At 33.5% G+C, this 23,465-nt stretch overlaps 1 protein-coding gene across 1 annotated transcript in view; it reads left to right on the top strand.

Annotated features, from left to right (window-relative positions):
- ARID2 (AT-rich interaction domain 2) overlaps positions 1-23,465 on the top strand; it is a 241,388-nt gene that overhangs the window by 100,470 nt on the left and 117,453 nt on the right. The gene's annotated exons all lie outside the window — the stretch shown is intronic.

Here is a 23,465-nt window from a genome sequence, read left to right as displayed (position 1 = left end):
TAAAATTAATTTTTAGGAAACAAATTTCAAAGCTACAAAGGCTCTTTTTATGTATTAAATACCATTATTTTGCTTCAACTCCCAAATAATTTGCTTTCCTGGAATTGTTCTAATTTTTATTTCTTTTGTAAAATGAGCCAGCATTTAAAATAGGGAATCATGTGTCATTTTGAGGATTTTTGAATAGTCTTGAGATTTGACTTAGAGCTCAGATAGTGGGAAATATGCTTTATAACCTTTAACATGGACATTTTCTCCTCGTTACAGAAATCTTTTAGAGCCAGTTAACTTTTAGGCATATTTCATATATAGGTGGATATTCTCTTTAAACACTCAGATTTCAGGAATTTATTACCTTAAAAGAAAAAAAAAACCTTAGAAAAAGATCTGTCGATGAGGATGTGATAATTTGGGAATAAAAACATTTGTAGGTGATCCTGGGTATTTTCTTCTCTAGTTGTATAGTCATTCCCAGCCATGTGAAAATAGTGGGGTTGATTCACAAAAAGCAGCAATGGATTTCAAGTCAGGAGATTTAGTATTCTAAATTCCATATAACTGGTTCTGTGACCTTCAGGAAATCACTTAATCTCTTTGGCCCCAGTGTTTCTCATCTGCAAGATGAGTGAGTTGAATTAGATGAGCTCTAAGGTTCTTTCCAGCCTCAATGTCTAGAAGTCTAGTATTATTAAAATTTGTACTTCTGCTTTAAAAAATTATAACTTCTCACATATTTTGTTTCTTTTTTCTAATGTCTTCTCTTTCACTGACTCTCATTTCCATGGGCTCTTTCCATGTATTTCAGAATGAGACAGAAAGCAGTGGGGATAGGCAGAGATAAAATTTCTCTGCCACCTATCCCTAACTCTTACTAGCAATTCCTGGATGTGCATTATCAGTGACTGGTACTTACATATGTTCCTCCTTTGCTGTGGGTGGTTCTCAAGTAGTTTTCAAATAAGTCCACAACAAGAAATATGTAAAATATTTCTAAAACAGTCTAACATGTTAATTTTGCATCTTTCCTTTGATTTAAAAAAAGAAATCTCTGATTTTATCCTGGTAAATGTTTCATATGGAAGGTGTAGGTCACAACACACTTTTATGCCTTTGTTGCCTTTCTATATGATATAGGGCCTAAAAAATGCACAGTTGGTCCTCACAGGAATGTAATTCAAGTACTTCACCTGGTCGTTCTCAGAAGTTGTGGTATAAGACCCTTCAGATTCTGTACTCTTGCTGCCATTAAAAAACCAGGGCCACCTTTGAACTATGATGAGAAACGAGTGAGACTTGAAGTAAAAAACATTCATTGCCCTATATCATTTTGTTCATCTTTACCAATTTTCTTGTTCTTCCCTTCATACTCCCTTCTGTGATTTCACAAAAATCAATAGAAGAGAATTTACTTTCTAATAAGCCATATTGAATTTCTTATAACACCTACCATGATAGTGTTGAGCTAACCACTAAAGAGGGGTAAAATAATTAATGCGAGAGTGTCTTTTAAAGACAAGGTAATTGGTCATTAACCTTCAACTGAACAGATACTTATTCGACATCTACTATGTAGATTTAAATACATAGTTTTTAATAAGGCTTAACTCCTACCCCCGTAGAATTTTTAATCATTTAATTATCAATAACTTTCAGTGCCTGATCTCTGGATATTCAATGACATAAATAAAATAATCTCTCCTCAAGGAGTTTACATTATGTTTGCTAAGGTAAAATGTATATGTAAAAGCTTTTGTGAAATTCATGAGAGACAATTAAAGATAATTTTGAGGGAGACACAGCTGGTTGGGAATTAGAGGAATCTGATTAATTCTCTTGGAAGAGTTGACTTTTGGTATGGGGTATATAATTCTAGGTAAATATGTGAGCAAGAAGACAATTTAATGTGGATCTGTGTGAATGGTGGTAATACAGATGTTTAGAGATATGATAGAACACTATCAAGAATACTCATATCCTTTTAGTCTTGTTTGTCATCTTTCATCAATCTAAACCTGTACTCTCTAATACTATTTTTGATCTTATAGTTGCTACATTTATTGTTGTTTTTACAAAAAGTTCTTGTTTTGATATCTTTTCAGTATTTTATGTCCAACACCTTTGAATTTCATTAATTTTTCTTTTTGTTTTTCTTTCACTTGTATCATTCATGTTACATCCTCTTTCTGTGCATTTCATAAGGCAGTTTTTTCTCTCTCTACTTTATGTCCTTATGACCTCTTTACCTCCAGTGTTTTCAGTTTTCATTTCTTGTATGTAGAGACAGCCATTGTCTTTTCTCTTAAACTTCAGTGAAACTTTTCTGCTGGACTCTCTGTTCAGTTGCATCTCAGATGCAACATATTGAAAACATTTCTCAGAGCTAAATATGACTACTTTCTGTATTTCTCTCTACTGTAATGTGCTCTTTGGCTGCTTACTTTACTAATTTTTTCTATATATTCACTGATTCTTGTCCATTCTACCTCACCAGTGAGTGTGACTTCCATCCCTGACTTTCTACTCATGTACTCATCACCTTAGTATTGTCTCTCATCATTTCTATCTATTTCCACTGTCTGCTATTTGGTTTCCCTCCACTCCAAACTTCCTTCTTGAGGCATCTTTGAAAATCATGTTGTCATTACAATCATACAGCATAGGTCTTATCATTTTGTGTCCGTCTTCACAGTCAACTCCTCTAAGAAATTCTAGTGCCTCTAGGATCAAATATATAGTTTATCCATTAGCTTTTAAAGCCTTTTTTTAAACCAGGTGACTACATCTTACCTATACCAATCCATTACAAATTACTCTCTTTTTTAATCTCTGAAATCTAGCCAAACTGGCCTTGTTGTTCCTCAAATCTTCAGTGCCTTTCTCCTTTTTAATGGTGTGTGTCCTTTAATCTGGAAAGACTTTCTTCCTCTTTCCCAGCTTCCTAGACTACGTAGCTTTGTCTAAAGCTCAGTTGAACATATTAAATTTTCATTGTTTTCAAAAATTAACAGCCATACCTTCACTTGTCTCTGAGCAGTGTAACCCCTATACACTGAGCTACTTTAATTTTTCTCTTGGTCTATCTGAAGAAATAAGGTACTTTCATTTGCTTTAAAGTCAGAATGATATCTGGTTATAGAATATATGGGAAGATAAAAAATATAATTTTTTATTTTACAGTTTGGGATTTTTTTATTTAATACTCAAATACCCAGTTGAATGAGCATTTCCGTATACATTGTAGAACAGAAAGGATTGTACATGAAAACTATATTTTTATGTATGACTGGCTTTTCTTTTAAAGTATATAATAAATTTAACATGAAACCTTAAAAAAAACTTCAGTTCTTTCTAATTTTTCTTTTTTCCCTTTCAGAGTACATTATTTTGCATTTACTTTCTATTTGCTCCTTGCTCATGCAGCCTTTATCTTATAAATAAAAACTCCTTGAAAACAAGGCTTGCTTCCTTTTTTTTCTATTCCTTTCCAGATCCTAGCCTGCTGCCTAGCACTTTGTAGCTGCTTAATAAATGCTTATGAACTGATTCATTTCTTCACTCTCAGAAGCTTATTTAGATGGTTATGTTTTGTTATGTGTCCATTCTCCCCCGTCCTTTGACTATATCCCTGTTCTTGTGCTTGTTCTTTTTTGATGTTTACTAATAAATGCTTTATCCTTTTGGGTAATGGGAGGAGAGTGGGTGGATGGGAGAAGTTCTTTTTGAGTTATAGTGATGAAGGAACCAGGCAAATATCCTTAAAGTTAAATCCTAAACAGAAACCTATGCTTTTTCTTTGTTTTAATGTCACCTGGACGTCACATAGATTGATTTTATTGTTAGTGGAAGCTTTAAGAATTAATATTGCTCATACTATTTCACAAGGCTTAAACTTGGAAAATTTTCTTTCCTTTATTGTGCATTCAGCTTTTAATATTCTAGCTTTGCCAACTATTTTGTTCTTTGCCAGCGTTTAAGATTGACAAAGTATGTAGAGAACAATTATTGCATCTTGCTAGTCATTGGATTCATAAATAGATCTTTTCAGTTTCTAATGAAATGATTTTGGGGGTCAGTTGAATATCTCATCAAGCTTTCTGTTTACTTTCTTTTTTACTAATGTGGTTATTAACCTGAAGTTTGTGAACTTAAAAAAATGTTCACCAACCACATGAGTGTAATTGATTTTTGTTGTAATTATTCTTTTTATTTTATTTTATGCAGTAAAAACATTCTGAGAAAGACCATTGGATTCACAAAAGTGGTAAATGAATTCGTGGCACAAAGCATCCTAAGAAATCCTTCTTACCTACTTCTTACTATTATGAATCAGAACTCCTTTAAATGTGGACCAGTCCTTGTATTTTATAAATGAGTTTTAGTCTAAACTGTTGTGGGCTTTTTGCCTTCTATATCTCATTTCTTGGCAAAATCAAGTTACCTGGCTAAAGGGAATTTTGTTTTGATAAGTGGTTATTGATTTATCTTGGTTACTTTTCTATTGAATTAAATTTGATTTGTTTTTGTTAATTTTTCTTTTTTAATGGTAACAGTGTGTGTCTATTCTTTTATCTCAAATCCTTCCCCACCTTTTCATTATCAGCATATTAAAAGAAAGAAGCTATTAATGCTTTATTTTTAAAATACCATTCAAAAAAGGAGTACTTATTAAGTATTAAGTATAGGGCAGAATTTTTCCTACACATAATTCTTTTCCCCCATTCTCTTTATAAATTTCTCTATGGAAATTGTTATTTGATTAAAATAAGGAAATAGTTAAAACCTACTTATGATTATTTATCTAAATGTCACCTTAAATTTCCTCTATCTCTCCCTTTTTCCTTTTCAAGAAAACCATCCAGTGTAACAAAGAATTTAATAAAGAAGAGAATAAATAATTAGTGCAACTGATAAATACATTGTAACATCTGAAAATATAGGCAATGTTGCATAACTCTGCACTCTCTGTTTATAAATTTGTTTGTGACATGTCTTTTTTTATTTTTTCTTTGTAACCATGCTTGTTCTTTTTAATTTTGTGACATTCATTTTGATTTGGGGTGGTTTTATTCTTTCCATTTATACTGTGTAGCTTGTTCCTCTACTCTGCATCTGTTCCTTTAATTCTTTCTTTGCTTCGTGCTTCTTCATATTCATTATGTAGTTTCTCACAGTATATATTAAATTATTTCAGATAGCACTTTCTGTTTAGCTATTCCTCAGTTGGAATCTGTTTTCATTTCTTTGCTTTTATCCAAAGTGTTTCTCTCCCTCTCTCTCTCTCTCTCTCTCACAAACACACACACACACACACACACACACACACACACACACACACAGGTTTATTGGGACTTTTATTTTCCTAAATGACCTTTTTGAGTTGTGTGCCTAGTCTTACTTTGGTCGAAGGGAATGGGCCTTTTCTTTATTTGAATAATTTTCTAATTTCTTTCATAAATTATTGTCCCAATTCCACCAATAATGTACCATTGTACTTTTCTTTCCATAACCTTTCTGCACTTACTGATTTCTATCTCTTCATTTTTTTCCAATTGCTAAATGTTAGATATTTCTATTCTAATTTTTTTTAATATTATGAGCTTCACTATTAAGGTCATGTACCTTTTTAGAATGTATTGTGGAATGTGGTGTAAGATGGTCTTAAATCTAATCCCAGATAGCTTTCCAGTTTTTTCTGAAGTATGTTGTTGTTATTGTTGTTTTTAATGATGAAATAAAGAGTTTATCCCTATACTATCTCTTGATTTGACTTGGATATTTCCCACATTCTTCCTGCATGTCCCTCCCCACTTCATATATCCTTCCATGTTGTAATATCTCACAAAATCAAAAAAAAAAAACAACAACCCAAAAACATTCATTCACCTGCCGGCAGAATGTCTCTAGGTTCTATCCATAATTCCTCCTGTCTGAATTTTCATTGTTACCTGTACAAGATTTCAGCCATCACTCCTATCTCCTTGTCTGCATTTAGAAGGGAAGCCTTTTATTGTTCTCCATGTTGTCACTGTTGCTGTTGTTGTTTTTTGCTACTGCATTTTTTTGTTCCACCTATGTTTCATTTGTTTAGGGTTTTGAGAAGGAAATAATCAGATATGCTTTCTTTTTTTCAAAAAATGATATGAGCTTTTCTTTATTATTAAATGTCAATTTTTTTTCATGTATGGCTAAGACAGGCCAGATTAGGGTAAGTCACCCTGTGCTATATCCTAAGCTCCCTTGATCTTAAGAACACATCATTCCTTCTACATTTTCTATGGGGTACAGCATAATATCATCTCTGATCCCCTTTTTATTTGCAAATCTTTCTCCTATTGGCTTGCAGAATTTGTTGTTTCTGAATTGAATTGTTAAATTTTATCACTGTGTGCCATGGAGTTTGCATACAGCCTTAGGTTTTTTTCTGGAGGTGATCTTTGAAATCTTTCCACTGGAATTTCATTTTCTATGTTTAGAAGTTCTCTTAATTTTCTTCATTATGGTGTTAATTTTTTTTCCTCCTTATGTTCTTCCTTTGTCTGAATGTGAAAATGTGATCTTTAGGTTGTCTCCGTCCATCATATCTTCAAGTTTATTATATCTTGCTTGCATAGGAAACATATTTTCTTTCTGTTGTTGCTTTTTTGCTTTTCTTATTCTAGATTTTGCTTTACTTCTTTGTATTTGCATTCCTAATTTATTATTCTCTTGCTTTTCTATTCTACCCATTATCTTTTCTGTGTAGGCCATAAATTCTGCTCCTATGATTCTCTTTCTCTTTTGAACCACTAAAGCAGGGGTTGGCAACCTACCTTTTTGTCCCTGAGAGCCATAAACGCCACATTTTTTAAAATGTAATTAATTTCATGAGAGCCATACAGTGCTCACAGTGTGCTCTTGTAACAGCGCCTGAAAAAAAATGGACTTTATGGCTCCTGCAGAAAGAGCCATACGTTGCTGACCCCTGCACTAAAGAATAGTTTGTTGTGGTTTCCTGGTCTCAACTTCCCCAGGTTCCTTTTGTTTATCAAGTGTTGGATCATTTTCTTTTGTTTTGCATTTATTCATAGATATCTGAACTAGTTTACCAGATATGGTGATCATATTTCCTTCTGTTGTTACAATATTTCCTGGTGATTTATCTGTTTATGTTCTAGGTCTTTGAGTTTTCTTCTTCCTGAGATCTTTAGTAATTTGTGGCACCCATCTACACCTCTACCATATTTTTCTCATCATTTACTCCCTAATTTCATCCCCTCTGATTGTTATTTCCTTAGGGTCTGGCTCTCCAAGCATCTTGGCCTTTGAACAAATTATGTTTCACTGTCCTAAGTCTTTGACCCAATAGAAGGTCTGAACTGGCTCCCAGTGGAGTGCTGTGCTCTTTCCCTGAGACTTGAGTGCTGCATGCCTCCAATTCTCCCTCTTTCCTGCCTCCCCTGAAATTAAAGTGTCTTCTTGTCCTGCTCCTTCTGTTCCTTTATTATTTGGCCTACTGTCTGCAGTTTGAAGTTTTGTAGAGCAGGTCTTCAGGATTGTATATCAACTGGCTCTGCTGGTATTACAGGATTGTTGTCCTAGTTCTGACTGTTGGAGCTACACATTTGCCTGCCCAAGCATAGGCAGTTCACAGTTTTGCAGCAATGGTACTTTTTTCGTGATGGCTGCCTGGCTCCAAAGCCTAGAGAACTCCATGACACCTGAAAGAAAGAGGCTTAGCCTTGGTCACGTCTAGTAATGCAGCTGCTTTTCATATAGAATAGGAGGAGGGTAAGGTATACTGAGCAAGTTCAGGATTGGTGAACATCAATTTATGGGTTTTCGGCTTGTCTTTTTAACCTTCTTTTGGATTCTGGGTGTCCTAGACCATGGAGATAGCTGATGGTGTTTTATCATTGGCCTGTAATTTCTGATTTGGAGAGATTTGAGAGGTCTTAGCCATCAGAGTAAATGGCTAGTACTTCATTTTGTTGCTCACAAGACCTAGTTTTAAATTATGTCTTAATCTTTGAATTTATATATGTTTAGAAATTTATAACAATTCATTTTATAGTCTAATGAATATTTTGCTTAAAGCAAATGGAATCTGCTAAGATTTTTTTACTATTTCTACAGTGAATCAGTCAAGAAGCATTTAATTAAACACCTACTATGTATACTAGATGTTCACAATACAATAAAAAATAATGGAATCTGCTGAGAATGTGAAGTAAAAAATCAAATAGTGTTGTTAGCAGGTTATCTGAGTATTTCCTTTTTTATGGTTTTAATATAATTTTGGTCTTTTTTTTTTTTAACCATTACCTTCTGTCTTAGAATTAATACTGTGTATTGGTTCCTAGACAGAAGAGAATTAAGGGCTAAGCAATGGAGGTTAAGTGACTTGCCCAGGGTCACACAGCTAAGAGGTATCTGTGGTCAGATTTGAACCTAGGACCTCCTGTCTCTAGGCCTGACTCTCAATCCACTGAGCCACCCAGATGCCCCAAATTTTTATCTTAAATTATTTACCTCATCATTTTGTGAAAACTCCTCTCCAAGGTTATTAATGGCCCAATGAAATTCAGTTAACTTTTTTCATTTTCATTCTCTCTTATCCTCCTGTAGTGTTTATTAAAATGGACTCTAATTTTCTTCTTAATGGGTTCACCTCCTTTGGATTCTACCACACTTGAACTCTCCTGATTCTTCTGATTATGGCGTTTGTGTTTCCCAGAACCCTAAATTCTCCTTTATTTCTCCAAACTACCAAGACTACCCCCCTCTAATTTCAATGATCATTTTTATGCGGAATATTAGTAAATATTTCTCTAGCCTTTAATTCCTCAATTTTCTGGACATCATCATACAGGAGCTTTGCTGTTGTCACTTCAAACTCAACCAGTCCAAAAGTGAACTCTTCTTAAAACCCAAACCGGACTCTTCTCCTTTCTTCTCTATTTTATATAGAGACAGCACCATCCTCTGAATTACTCATACATGAAACTTGAGAATAATCTCTAGACGTTTTTGTCTTCTTCCCCCTTTTGCCCCACCAAATCCTTGTTAGGCTTGAACATGTTTCTGGACTTTTCTTGAAATGTTTGTTTTTCTTCATCCTTCCACTGCCACCACCTTGAATCCAGCTTTCCTCATTAACTTTTGTTTGGATTATTGTAATAATTTGCTAATTTATTTTCTTGCCTTCTATTGTTTTATTCTTCTCTAATCTGTCCTTCTGCTGATACCAGAGTAATCTTCTTTATGTAATTCTTTCTCAAGAATGTTCTTTGTTTCTATTCAATGCTAACTAAAGTACTTTTTATCATGCCATTCAATGCTTTTTGCAATTTAGGTCGATTTTAATACCTTTCCAATTACATATACTCTCTAATCCTGCCAATTTTTTGTCTATGATCCCAAATAGAGACACCAGAGAAAAAGGCCAAGGTACTAAATCTTTCTGATCCTCAGTAATTTGGCCATATAAATCTGAAACACCCATTCCTCTGGATATTGTGAAACTGAAATAGCACAGTATAATCAGCTATAATTGTTTTTATTGTATCATATTTTTTTATTTTCCTCTCTTTAATCCTCATTCATCTTTTTTATCTCAGAGCATTGCTCATATTATATGATTAATGTTTGTGTGTAGAATTAAATTGTCATATACTTGAAAAAATCAGCATAATTTTTAAAGTGTTTTTTTTTGGTAATAAGTTCATGAAATAAAATGCAAATTGGTTTGCTGGCTTTTTAAAACAAATTTTCAATAATTAGTTATTAATGATAATTATCTAACTACTTAGTTCAAATTTCTAGATCATGCCTAGTTAATAATATAGTTAACACCAAGTTCACTTCAGTTATTAATTTCACCTTACCTTTTAATTGTATAAACTTTAAAGGTTCTTTTAATGCCTAGAATTTTCTTTTAGGAATTCCCAAATAGGAAAAATTGAGTTGATTTCCAATTTGCATAGTATTTATTTTTTCCCCTCAGATTACATGTCAATTTTTTATTTTTTAAACCCTTAACTTCTATGTATTGACTTATAGGTGGAAGAGTGGTAAGGGTAGGCAATGGGGGTCAAGTGACTTGCCCAGGGTCACACAGTCAATATACTTTTAAATAATTATTTTCTGACATTTTATGAACTGTGTTATCCTTTTCCCCTCCACAGTATGTAATAGATTGTATATAGATTATTGTACACATATTTTTGTGTTTATCATGTATCATGTTGTGAATAAAGAAACATAACACTTTTACTAGAGAAAAATTCATGAAGGAAATAAAGTAAAGAATGATATGCTTCAATCTTTCCTTCTCTGGTAGTAGATAGTTTTTTTCATCATGAATCACTTGGAATTGTCCTGGAGCCTTGAATTGCTGATAATAGTTAAGTTCACAGTTGATTGTACTTCATCCTGGAACTGTGTACAGTATTCTCCTGGTTCTGCTCACTTTACTTTGTTTCACTTCATATAAATGCAAAGTTTTTTGTGATCTCATTTTTCATTTTTTCCCTCTTTCCTTTTTTTTTTTAAACCCTTACCTTCCATCTTAGAATCAATACTGTGTATTGATTTTAAGGTAGAAAAGCAGTAAGGGCTAGACAATGGAAGTTGTTAAGTTACTCGCCCAGGGTCACATAGAGTTTTTTGAGGCCTTGGGACCTCCCATCTCAATCCACTGAGTCATCTAACTGCCACCTATGTTGGTAATTTCTTAAGGCACAGTAGTATTAATATACCACTACTTGTTCAGCCATTACCCACTTGATGGACGTCCCTTCAGTTTCCAGGTCTTTGCCACCCCACAAAAAGCTGCTTATATTTTTGTACAAGTAGATTTTTCTGTTGTTTCCCCTTCTCAGACCTTTATGAGATACAGAACTAGTTGTGATTTTGGTTTTGTACAGTTTTATGACCCTTTGAGCATGGTTCCAAATCATTCTTTGGAATGGTTGTATCAGTTCACAGCTCCATCAATAGTGTATTAGTGTCCCAATTTTTCCACATTGCCTTTAGCATTTATCATTTTCCTTTTTTTGCCATATTGGCCATATAGGGGAGAGATGATACCTGAGAGTTGTTTTAATTTGCATTTCTCTAATGAAGAATGATTTGGAGCATTTTTTCATATGGCTAAAGATAGTTTTAATTCCTTCATTGAGAATTATCTGTTCATATCCTTTGACCATTTAGCAATTGAGGAATGCTTCATATTCTTTTAAATCTGATTTTGTTCTCTATATATTTGAGAAATGAAGCCTTTGTCAGAGACACTTGCTATAAATTTCCCCTTCAGTTGTTTTCCTTCTCATCTCTGTTGCATTGGTGTTATTTGTGCAAACTTTTTAATTTGATGTAACTAGTTATCTATTTTACATTTTGTAATGTTATCTTTGTCTTTTTTGAACATAAATTCTTCCCTCATCTATAGATCTGAGCAGTAAATTATTCCATGTTCCCCTAAATTATTTATGGTATCACTTTTTTCCTAAATCATATATCTATTGTGACTTTACCTGGACATATGGTGTGAGGTATTGATCTTTGTCTACTTTTCTGCTGTATTATTTTCTAGTTTTCCTAGCAGTTTTTGGCAAATAGTCCTTCTTCCAAAATCTTGAGACTCTGGGTTTGTCAAACACTTGGTTACTATGGTTAATTACTACTGTGTGGTGAGCGTCTAATCCCATTGATTCACTACTGTATTTCTTAACCAATATTGTTTTGAAGATTTGCCACTTTTTATAATACAGTTTGAGATCTTGTAAAGCTAAACCACCTTCCTTCATATTTTTTCACTAATTCCCTTGATATTCCTAGCCTTTTGTTCTAGTTGATTTTTATTAATTTTTTCTAGCTCTATGAAATAATATTTGAGTAATTTGGTTGATATGGCACACTACATAGATAAATTAAGTTAGGTAGAATTGTCGTTTTTAGAATATTGACTTAGCCTACCCTTTGCATAATAGTATTTCTCTAACTTTCCTTTGGCTGGAATGTTTTGAATTTAAGGAATATAAAAATTCATTCTATAACTTCTCCTTTAGCTTATATAGGGAATATTACCTGCCTTCACCTACCTTATTTGTCTTAAAAAATAAAATAGTACACCTGAATCTGACAGAGAAAATTAATTTTGATCATTTCTTTTGGTTTCTTCTCTATGTGACTTACTATGATAATTTCTATTTTATTTTTATAATTTCACTGCTCTTCTTCCCTATCTCACAAGATTAGAGAATCTGAAATTTGGATATTACCACAAAGGTCATATAGTCAATCTTATTTAAGCAGAAGTATTTTCTTTCACCAATAGGTGATCATCCGTCTTTTGCTTGGAGACCTCTGTTTGAGGAGTAAGCCATTACCTACTACAGTAGCCCATTTTACTTGTTGGAGCTCTAATTATTGGACAGTCTTCCATTGCATTAAAAATGTAAGAAGAATCATAGAATGCAGTTAGAGAGTTAGTCTTGGTGTCAAAAAGATCTAAGTTTGTCATACCTCCGTTTCAGGTTGCCACTGTGTGACTGAGCAAATCACTTAAATTTCTCAATGTTTTCAGAAAACTTCTCATTGTCTCTCATACTGCTCCTTACGTATATAAAACCACACATCTTCTTACCTCCTATTACCGTGGAAATATTCATCAATGTAAATAAAGTTAAAAATGTCCCTCCTTATCTATTCTATTTTTCAGCATCATTCATTCTTGTGAGTGTACTATTCAATTCTGGAGGCATTTTTCACCTGTTGTTTGTTCTTCATTTTGAAGAGGACCAATGATCTCATGGATGAAGTCTTGATTTGCAGATGAATTGGATTTAAGTGAGACAGTTACACGGAGTCCTCAAACTCACTCTCTTTCAGAGACATTGAAGTTTAGTGGCAAGACAAAGTCAGGGTAACTGATGATGGCCTGGGGTGTTGTGAACATCCTTGGCATCTTAGATGTCTAAGTTCTAGGAGCTCCACAGTGCCTACTTTGATTACCTTAATAGCCATTAGAACAAATTTTTTTCAATCTGCCATTCTGCCAGGGGAAGTCTTCACATGTTTAGGATAAACATCCCTCTAAGTCACTGAAAGGTTAGAAGCCCATCAGTTACCCTCCTTCAAGATGTCTTCCAAGAAGATTTTATTGGTGCTTTTTGAAGCCATAGGAAAGAGTTGGGTAACAGAGACACCAAAGGTAAGAGTTTGGCACCCCTCACAGCAGTGGTGTTAGTCCTCTCTGTACACTCCATATACCCTTGAAAGGCCAGATGAAAAGTAATAAGAGGCTTATTAGTAAATGGCATTGTGATAGATTAAAGAGATCCTAAGGATAAATTAATGATAGCTAATATTTATATAGCACTTTAAGATTTGCAAAGTGCTTTTTAGAAATAGTATCTTACTTGAACCTCACAACCACCCTGGGAGAAGGGTGCTAGTATGATTTTCATTTTACAGAAGAGGAAACCTAGGAATATAGATATTATAACTAAAGAACCTTTTAGGGATTATGTTTTTCTCTAATTAATTTTTTAAAATAAAATTTTACAAATAACTTTTTTTAACAACACTAGAATTTCTTTAAGTCTCTCTACTTCTACTCCCATCTTATAAAACTTTATTGTAAAGGAAAAAGAGGAAAAGAAAAAACAGATTATCACCAAAAAAGTACAAAAATCTATACAATGTATTGTATCCACTGACCTTTCACCTCTTCAAAGGCGTCAGTATGGAATGTCTTGTCATTTCTCCTCTGAGGGCACATTTGTTCTTTCAAATTTTTATTCATCTTTTTCTGTAGTTGTTCTTTCTGTTTGTGGTAGGCATTGTAAGGTTTTCTTTACTTTGCTTATTTTACTCAACATCAGAACATATAAATTTCATGCTTCTCAGTATTCAACATATTTGTCATTTCTATCAGATCAATAATGTCATGATTTCTTTGATCATTCTTCACTTGATAGATAAAAACTTTATTTTCCAATTCTTTACTACTCCATAAAATGCTACTATAAAATTTCTTCTCATATAAAATGATCAGAACTCCACAATGTGCTAGTATTCTTATCTTCCCATAAACCCTCCAATATTGACTATTCTTATCTTTTGTCAAATTTTTCAAATATGCTGGATATAAGGTTATAAAATGGTTTGTTTTGATTTTTATTTCTCAGTATTAGTGATTTGGAGTGTTCTTTGTAAGGTGGTTAATTGTTTGCATTTCTTTTGAGAACTGTTTGTCCATATCCTTTGACCTCCTTATCTACCCAGGATTAGCTTCTGGTCTTACATATGCATGCAAACACATACATATATGTGCAGAGTATCCCTCATGCCTCTCCTACAAGATGAAAAATTTCCGGAAAAAAAAACACATCATTTCATTCATAACCTTGAAAATTAAATAAATGTCTATGATTTGCAAACTGCTCCATTCCAACTGTGCATTATAATTAATGTAAATTTTGAAGGGGCAAAAAAGCATTACATCCCACTTAAGAATACAAGTTTTAAAATGTAAACTCATAGTAAAATTACTAAGAAAATCCATTGAATAATTCAGCTAAGTTTTGGTAGAGGGAGTGAGAAAATAATATGAATTATTTTCCAGAAGATGATTATTAAGAGACATTCAAGGATTTAATCTAATTCCAGGGATATCACATAGTATAAGGAGTGGCAATCTCTAATTTTCTGTAAGTTCAGGGTCCCAAATAATATGTAGCAAAAGACAGTTTTTCCTTGTGCAGAAAAAAAGTAGAGGAGTCATATTACAGAATGAGATTGCAAGCTAGATTCAGAAGGAAAATTTATACCTTTTTTCAGATAAGTTTTAAGTAAACAATTATAAATAGGAGAAAGCCACCAGCAAATGATTTTTCAAACAAAAGCTGCTCTGCAACCCAAAAACATTAATACTACCTTGGGTAATATATTTGGCACAATAATTCCTAAGTATGAGCGAATACTCTATGCATTTTCTAAATGATTCTGGAAGACTTAGATTAAGCAGTGATTAATAACTGAAATTTGTTTTAATATATTCTTGTAAAAATATCCCTTTTTTTAACCCTTACTTTCTGTAAGTAACTTTAAGATAGAAAGGAAAAGCCCAAGCAAAAGGGTTTAAATGATTTCCTGAGGGTTACATAACTAGAAAGTGTCTGAGGCCATATTTGAACTTAAATGCTCCTAACTCCAGACCTGGCTTACTTACCCTGTGCTACCTCATTGCCTTGAAAATATACTTTTAATATTTTTTTCAAGTATATCTGTTATACATTGTTTCAATAATGTTATATTTATATAGAAAATGTGTTTTTACATTATATCATATATATCACTGTGTTGGCAAACCTATGGCATGGGTGCCATGGGGGGCTGTGCCCCTCCCCCTCTCCATGTGCACCTGAGGACATTTCTCACATACACCACCCCTTTGCCCAACAGTCCAATCCCTCCCCATCTGGAGTAAGGTGGAGGCTCACATGTGGCATGGGGATGGCAGTTTGTGCACTCATTCTCCAAAAGGTTTGCCATCACTGAAATATTTTATGGAATTTCAGTCATTTGACCCATGTCATATCAAGGAACTTTTTTTTTATACATTTATTAATATTTGTTTTTAACAAGGTTACATGATTCATGCTTCTACTTTCTTCCCCTTCACCCCCGCACTCCCCCCACCCATGGCCGACGCACATTTCCACTGGTTTTATCAGTTGTGCATTTGCTGACATTTTCGTATCCTCCCCTATTCCTATCCCTTCTTTTTACACTAATTCCTTTTAAACCAGTGATTTGCTTTAAACTGGTATCCCTTATCCCCTCCCTTGATTAACTTTCCTTTCTACCCCCTCCCTTATTATTCCCCTCTTTTTATTTTTAAAGGCCTAATGAATTCACTTCCCCTTCTTCTCCTCTCCCTTTTTTGACCTCCCCACTCCCCTGTTCCTCTTGGTTTATCCCTTCTGACTTTCTCAGTAGGGCTAGAGTTTTATATCCCAATGGATAATATAGCTACTCTTCCCTCTCCGGGTTAATTAAACTGAGAGTAAGGTTTAAATATTACCTCTGAATGCTCTCTTCCTCTCCTTCTTATAATTGTATTCATCCCTTTTCCTTCCCATGCCCTCTTTGTGTGTAATAGAATATTCTATTTTTCTTATTCACTCAAGTTTCTCTTGGTGTCCCCTACTATTCACCCCCCTCTTTCCCACCCCCCATATCATCTTAGACCATTTAGTATTCCACCCTCTCCCTATGAATTATTCTTCTGATTACTATAATAGTGAATACTATAATAGTGAATAGAGTTCACTACAGAGAATTATACATAGCATTTCTTCACATAGGAATACAGATAATTAGATCTTATTGAGGCCCTTAAAAAGGCAAATTTAAAAATTATGAGTTTTCTTTCTTTCCCCTCTGTTTCTTATTATACCTTTTCATGTTTCTCTTGATTTTTGTGGTTGGATATCAAACTTTCCATTTAGTCCTGGTCTTTTCTGTGCAAATACTTGGAAATCTTCAATTTTGTTGAATGCCCATATTTTCCCCTGGAAGTATATAGTGAATTTTGATGGGTAGTTGATCTGTGGTTGTAGGCCCAGTTCTCTTGCCTTTCTGAATATTGTATTCCAAGCCTTGCGGTCTTTTAGCATGGAGGCTGCCGGATCCTGTGTGATCCTGATTGGTGCTCCTTGATATTTGAATTGTCTCTTTCTGGCTTCTTGTAAGATTTTTTCTTTTACTTGGAAGCTCTTGAATTTGGCTATTATATTCTTGGTGGTTTTCTTTTCAGTGCCTAGTGTAGAGGGTGATCTATGGATCCTTTCAATGTCTATATTGCCCTCTTGTTGTACAACTTCAGGGCAATTTTGTTGAATAATTTCTTTTAGTATGGAATCCAAATTTCTATTAATTTCTGCTTTTTCAGGGAGACCAATGATTCTCAGATTGTCTCTTTTAGACCGGTTTTCTTGGTCTGTCATTTTTCTCATTGAGATATTTCATGTTTCCTTCTATTTTTTCAGTCTTGACTTTTATTTGTTCTCACTCTCTTGGGAGATCATTGGCTTCTAATTGCTCAATTCTAGCCTTTAGGGACTCGTTTTCCTTTTCAATCTGGTCATTTCTGGTTTTCAATTTGCTTATCAGTTCATTTGATTTCTGAGCCTCACTTTCCAATTGCAAAATTCTGCCTTTTAAACTGTTATTTTCTTGCCTGATTTCCTTTTGAGCTATTTCCCATTTGTCTAGCCAAATCTTTTCCAACTTTCTCGTCATCTCAGATTTGAACTCTTCAAGAGCTTGTGACCAGTTTTCATTATTTTGGGAGGGTCCGGATGTGATTGCTTGTTTGTTCTCCTCTTCTGTTTGCGCGGTTGTCTGGATTTTCTCTGTGTAAAAGTTGTCGAGCGTTAAAGATTTCTTCTTCTTGTTGTTAATCTTTCTCTTCTGGGCTTCCTGATTCTGGGTTTCCATTTAACTTTTTGCAATTCTGCCTCACATTCAAGTCATATTCAAGTCATGATGTCATTGGTCCAAAGGATGAATACAACAACACAACAATATAGGTTTCTTCTTGAGAAAGATAATCAGTGTTTATACTATGCCTTAAATACAAAATGGAAAAGAAAAAACTACATAAAATACATAAAAATAATACTCTAGTTCTGTAGACTTGATTAGTTTATAAATGTCAGGTTCATCTGTTTCTCTTATTTTTCATAATATGGACACCACTCTAAATAATACAGATCTTGAAGAAACTAAATCCAAACTAGCATTTATTAAAGATAAGGTAATAATTGTATTTACTAAATTGCCCAATGTAAAACTTCAAGCTTTTTTTTTTCCAGTAATTTTTCCCTTTAAAGTATTTTCATTAAGGATAAGGAGTCAAGTATGGATTAGACTTTCAATTTCATTGTTATAAGGAACTCTCAGATGAGAAAATTTCTTCTACCAATGCCAGTTAGCATGATATTCTGTTTAAAATCTTATAGAATTTCCTTATGTATTGAGAGGTTAAATGACTTATTTTGGGTCATACAGTCAAAAGTTGAACTCTTAGGCTGCTCGCTCCAAGGATTGCTCTTTACCTACTTGATCACACTGCCTGTCTTTGATTTTCATCAAAACACATTTAAATCTCTTGTGGCTCAGGGTACATAAATAAAGTAGGCCCTTTAAGGCATAGGAAGAACTGGAAATTAATGAGAAATGTGGGGGATGAACAATAAGCTGAAAATAATGCTGATGTTATAAAACCTTGACAAAAATAGATGAGCTCCACGCAAAGGTTTTAAAGATTTATTTTGTATTGAATGTCAGTTTGAGATACCACCTGGACATCTAGTTTGAAATGCCAAATAAGCTGTTTTTGATGGAATGACAGAGTTCAGGAGAGATTCTGGTGCTGGAATATGTAGGTTTAGGAGTAGGTAGTAGGGATGGCAAGTAAACCCAAAAAAGATTATGTAGGCTACCTTTAAAGAGTATCTATGGAGAAAAGAGGACCCAGGAAAGACACTTAACTCCCTGTTAAGGGGCATATTACAGATGATGAGCAAATGGAAAGAGAACTGAGTAAGTAGTTATGAAAACCCAAAGAGAATCGAAAAAGAGAGTCACTTTTGCCAAATGGGGCATAAAGATTATGAAGGATGACTGGGGGGAAAAAAACTAAAACAAAACAGTGGAATTTGTTAATTAAAAGAAACTTTGATAAAACTTGGGAGAGATCCCTTTCAGTTTTTGGTTGATGAGATAAGAGACAGAATTTAAAGGAATTTAGGGAGTTATTGAGAGGAGCAGAAATAGTGACAGTGAATGCAGTCTTTTCTAGGAGTTACCTCAGAAAAGGAGATAAATGGGGTGAGACAAAGGATGATTGAATGGGGCAATAATCTACTGGAAATCACAGCAATAAATGGGACAAAGGATATGTGTTGAGGGGATTAGCCTTTGGCAATGAAATGGCTCACTTTATCAGATTATAGAGGGAAAAAGAGACCCTATGAAATGGGGAGGTGATGTGAAGGACTTTTGAGCAAAAGAGAGAGAGGGGAAATCAATAACCACCAAAATTTCAGGATATAAAATAAATTCACAACAAATCACCAGGATTTCTGGGAATCACCAAAACAACCCAGCAATGAGAAAAACATAGAAATCTGATGTAAAATAACTAAAGCAGGAGTTACAAAATTCTTTTACAAAAATACAGGCTTAAATAATAGGACTCATTAAGAGGTTGAGTCAATATGTTATAAATGATAATAACTACCTAAATTAATTTACTGTTGTACAAATAATACAATAAAATTTTTTCATGCCATTAGACTAAGCTAACTGGTGACCATGGTAGTGGCCAGTAATGCCTAAATGAAGATTCAATTTGCATACAGGATAGATTGATGATTAGTGAGTAAGAGGGATTGACAAAAGGGACAATTTGCTAGAGGAATTGGTATGACACATCACTTTGTGGCCTCCCTCTTGCTTCTTTAGTATAAAGCAGTAGCACATATTAAATTTAATTACATTTAAATTAAAGCTAAATTAAATTAAAGTTAAATGACACTTTCTTTTTTTTTATTTTATTTTAATTTTTTTTAAACCCTTAACTTCTGTGTATTGACTCCTTGGTGGAAGAGTGGTAAAGGTGGGCAATGGGGGGGTCAAGTGACTTGCCCAGGGTCACACAGCTGGGAAATGTCTGAGGCCAGATTTGAACCTAGGACCTCCTGTCTCTAGGCCTGACTCTCAATCCACTGAGCTACCCAACTGCCCCCAACACTATTTTTTTGAAAATGATAAATTAGGACAAAAATAACCTGAAAATTATTAATGTTCAAATAATTACCCATTAATATTGTCTAATAAAATACTTATATCATACCTTGACAACATTTACATAATATTTACTTTGCTGAGTGAATGTTGTTTTGGGAGTATGATTTTGTAATACAGAATCTGTTAGAGAACTGTTACCATGAGGAGGTTGTTTAAATCTTAAAGATAAGAGAGAGTATAGAGGTAGACATCTAAAAGTTTTTAAGGAGTAAAATGATATGCTCCAGAGTACCACATAAAATGGGCCCTATATCAAAAGTAGGGCCCAGAGGATCTTTAGGAAGCAGAACACTATATACAAAACTGTATTACAAAGCAATAATCATCAACGATTTGGTACTGGGCTAAGAAGTGGATCAGTGGGAAAGGATAGGTACACCATACACAATAGTAGATGACCAGAGTAATCTAATGTTTGATAAACACAGAGTTCCAAACTTTGGGGACAAGAATTCACTACCTGACAAAAATTTCTGGGAAAATTGGAAAGCAATTTGGCAGAAACTTGGTATAGACTACATCTCACACTGAAGAAATAAGGCCAAAATGGGCACATGATTTATACCAGTGATTCCCAAAGTGGGTACTGCCGCCCCTGGGTGGGTGCTGCAGCAATCCAGGGGAGTGGTGATGGCCACAGGTGCATTTATCTTTCCTATTAATTGCTATTAAATTTTTAAAAATTAATTTCCAGGGGGCTAAGTAATATTTTTTTCTGCAAATGGGGCAGTAGGCCAAAAAAGTTTGGGAACCACTGATTTAGACACAAAGGGGGGTGATATAAACAAATTAGGGGAGCATGGAGTATTTTACCTGTCAGATCTGTGTATGAGGGAAGAATTGATGACCAAGAGGTAGAAAGGATTATGAGATACAAAATGGATAAATTTCATTTAAATTAAAAGTTTCAGCACAAACAAAACCAATGTAACCAAGATGAAAAAGAAAGCAATAAACTGGGGAGAAATTTTTTTACAGCAAGTTTCTCTGATGAAGCCCTTCTATATAGAGAGAATGGAGTAAAATTTATAACAATCCAAGTGACTTTCCAATTTATAAATGATCAAAGGATAAGAACAGTTTTCAGAAGAACAAATCAAAGCTATAGCATTGGAAAATGCTCCTAAATCATGATTGACTAGAGAAAAGCAAGTTAAAATGACTCTGAGGTTCTACTTCATTTCTATCTATAATGAATTTTCAGGAGGCTCATTTCTAAGCATCTATCCTACCATTCACTTGTGCTAAAGTCTTTTTTTACAATATTGTCTCATTTGATCTTTACAACCTCTCTGGAATGTAGGTGCTATTACTAGCCCTGTTTTACAGCTAAAGAAACTTAGGCAAATGGAGGTTAAATGAAATGCCTTGGATTATACTTAGTGTCTGAGTCTGGATTTGAGTTTAGACCCAGTGCTCTGTGCCACTTTGTCACCACTCCTCTCAAAATCAGTAGCCTTTCTTTTATCTTTGAATACTCTATAGTGCCTTTTTTTCATTTGTTAATTTTAATGTTACTGGTCATTATATTGTATCTACTAAAACAAGAGGTTCTCTTCAAATTCATTTAAATGTGTGGAGGTTAGATGCATCTTTGTGATTTTGTGATGAAGTAATATTGTTGCTGTAACTATTCCAGTCATGCATTCTTTAGTTATTTCAGAGTTGAGATTGTTGATACTGATACTTAACTTCTAAAAGTTAATCTAGGAATAAAGAAGAATCTGTGGTAATTATAGATGAAATTAGAAAATGAAAATCCACTAAAAGGCTTCTATTTTTGGAATAGTGTTGGACCAATTAGCTGTGTAAACAAGAGTGATTCTTTGCTCACAGTGGACTTTTGTAGAGAAACGGAACAAAAGGTAGTGGAGGGAAGCTTTTTTTCCTTCTTGAATTTGGGCACCTGCATTAATGTATGGTATAAAGATGGAATGTAGGACAAGGATTGTGCTTATTTTATTTAATATTTACAGTATTATAGATCTAGAGACAGAGGGATTTTGAAAAGCAAATATCTCATTTCCTTTTTCAATTGAGGAAACAAGTTCTTGAAGTGACTTAACCTGAGGTTATAAAGGTGTAATAAATTTCAGAGGCAGAATTTAACCCAGGTCCTTCAACTGCAGATTTAGTGCTCTTTCCAGAATATCACACTACTTGCCTCATAATGATAACATTTACCTTTTAGAGAGGATAAGAAACCATTACTGATGGTATATAACCAGAAATTTTAATAGTTTAAATTTTTTTAATGTTAGCACTATTTATTTTATATTAGGAAATTATTAGCATTCTAAACAACTCTCTACTGCCCAAATCATCATAATTGTCCATATAATTAAGTTCAGAATATTTTTAACTTCTGTTGCTTCATTGTCCCTTTACTTTTTTTGAAAAAGAAGAGCTAATTTCCAGTTAAGAACTGCTGCATTTAACAACTACCACCACAAACCACTTTTTATGCCAGTTGAAATTCCATTCCTTTTTCACATTTAAGAATGGCACAGCCTGCCATTTCACTATATGGAGAATAACAATTTTAAGTCAGATGGATAATCAAAAGAACCACTCTTAACAGTATTTATGTTCCAAATTAATTTTCCATTCCCCACACTTTATAATTTCAAATATTTACCATAAGAATTTTTTTTACAATTCACAAACATGTGTGTGTGTATGTGTATACATATATATATATATATAATGTAAAAAAATAGTTAAAAAACAGGTAGAGATTAGACAAAATTTTATATAGATATATAATAAGTATTTATATTGTGACTCCAATATTTGAAGCATTGCCACTAAGTGCTTTAAAAATATTATCTCATTTTCTGAGAGTGTGAATTTAAATTTACAGATTTAGATTTCTAACTACTAACCATAATTATCACTCATAAAAAGCCTGAAATATTTGTAAATGCTTTGTTATAGCAATAGCAAATGGCACAGATAGAGAACATTGTATTTCATTTTCATTTTTAAAATATTTAGAAATACTTATGTCTCTGATATAGTTTCAAGATACTCATAACATCTCTATTCATTTCACACAAACCAGGTTTAGTCCAATCTGATCATAATCAAATTTTAAAAATAAAATTTAATGAATGTGATAAACATTATTTTGAGTAAGAAGAACTTTGTTTATAGAAATGACAAATTTAATACAGTTTTATTCTTTATACTTTTCTTTCTTATTAATGTACTTTTGATGTTTATAAGCTACATAAAATATAACTTTTTTTCTAGTTAGGTTTGAATGTTCCCTTTGCACCATCAGACTTTTTTTTAATACTTAAAATCAGTAACATCTTTTTCATATTTCCCTTCAGTTTTGCTGCCTTATTGTTATATGGCTGCTTTTTGTTACTACTAAAATTATTCTACAGTTCACCTACCTTTTTTTGCTACAACCCCAAAGAATATACCTTGGTTTTATAGGTTTCATTTTAATATTAAATTCTGAACAGAATTGAAAGAAGCCAAATGAGGTGCATTTGGAATTATGTTCCCTTTCCTTTAAAAACTGGTCCATAATATATCATTTCCCTGTCATACCATGCCTTTATCAGCTTTTAGCAATTTTTAAAAAATAA

This window comes from Gracilinanus agilis, chromosome 5 (assembly GCF_016433145.1).
Source record: "Gracilinanus agilis isolate LMUSP501 chromosome 5, AgileGrace, whole genome shotgun sequence".
NCBI lineage: Eukaryota > Metazoa > Chordata > Mammalia > Didelphimorphia > Didelphidae > Gracilinanus > Gracilinanus agilis.
Note: the sequence above shows the minus strand (reverse complement) of the source record. Positions and strands in the feature narration are given on the sequence as shown.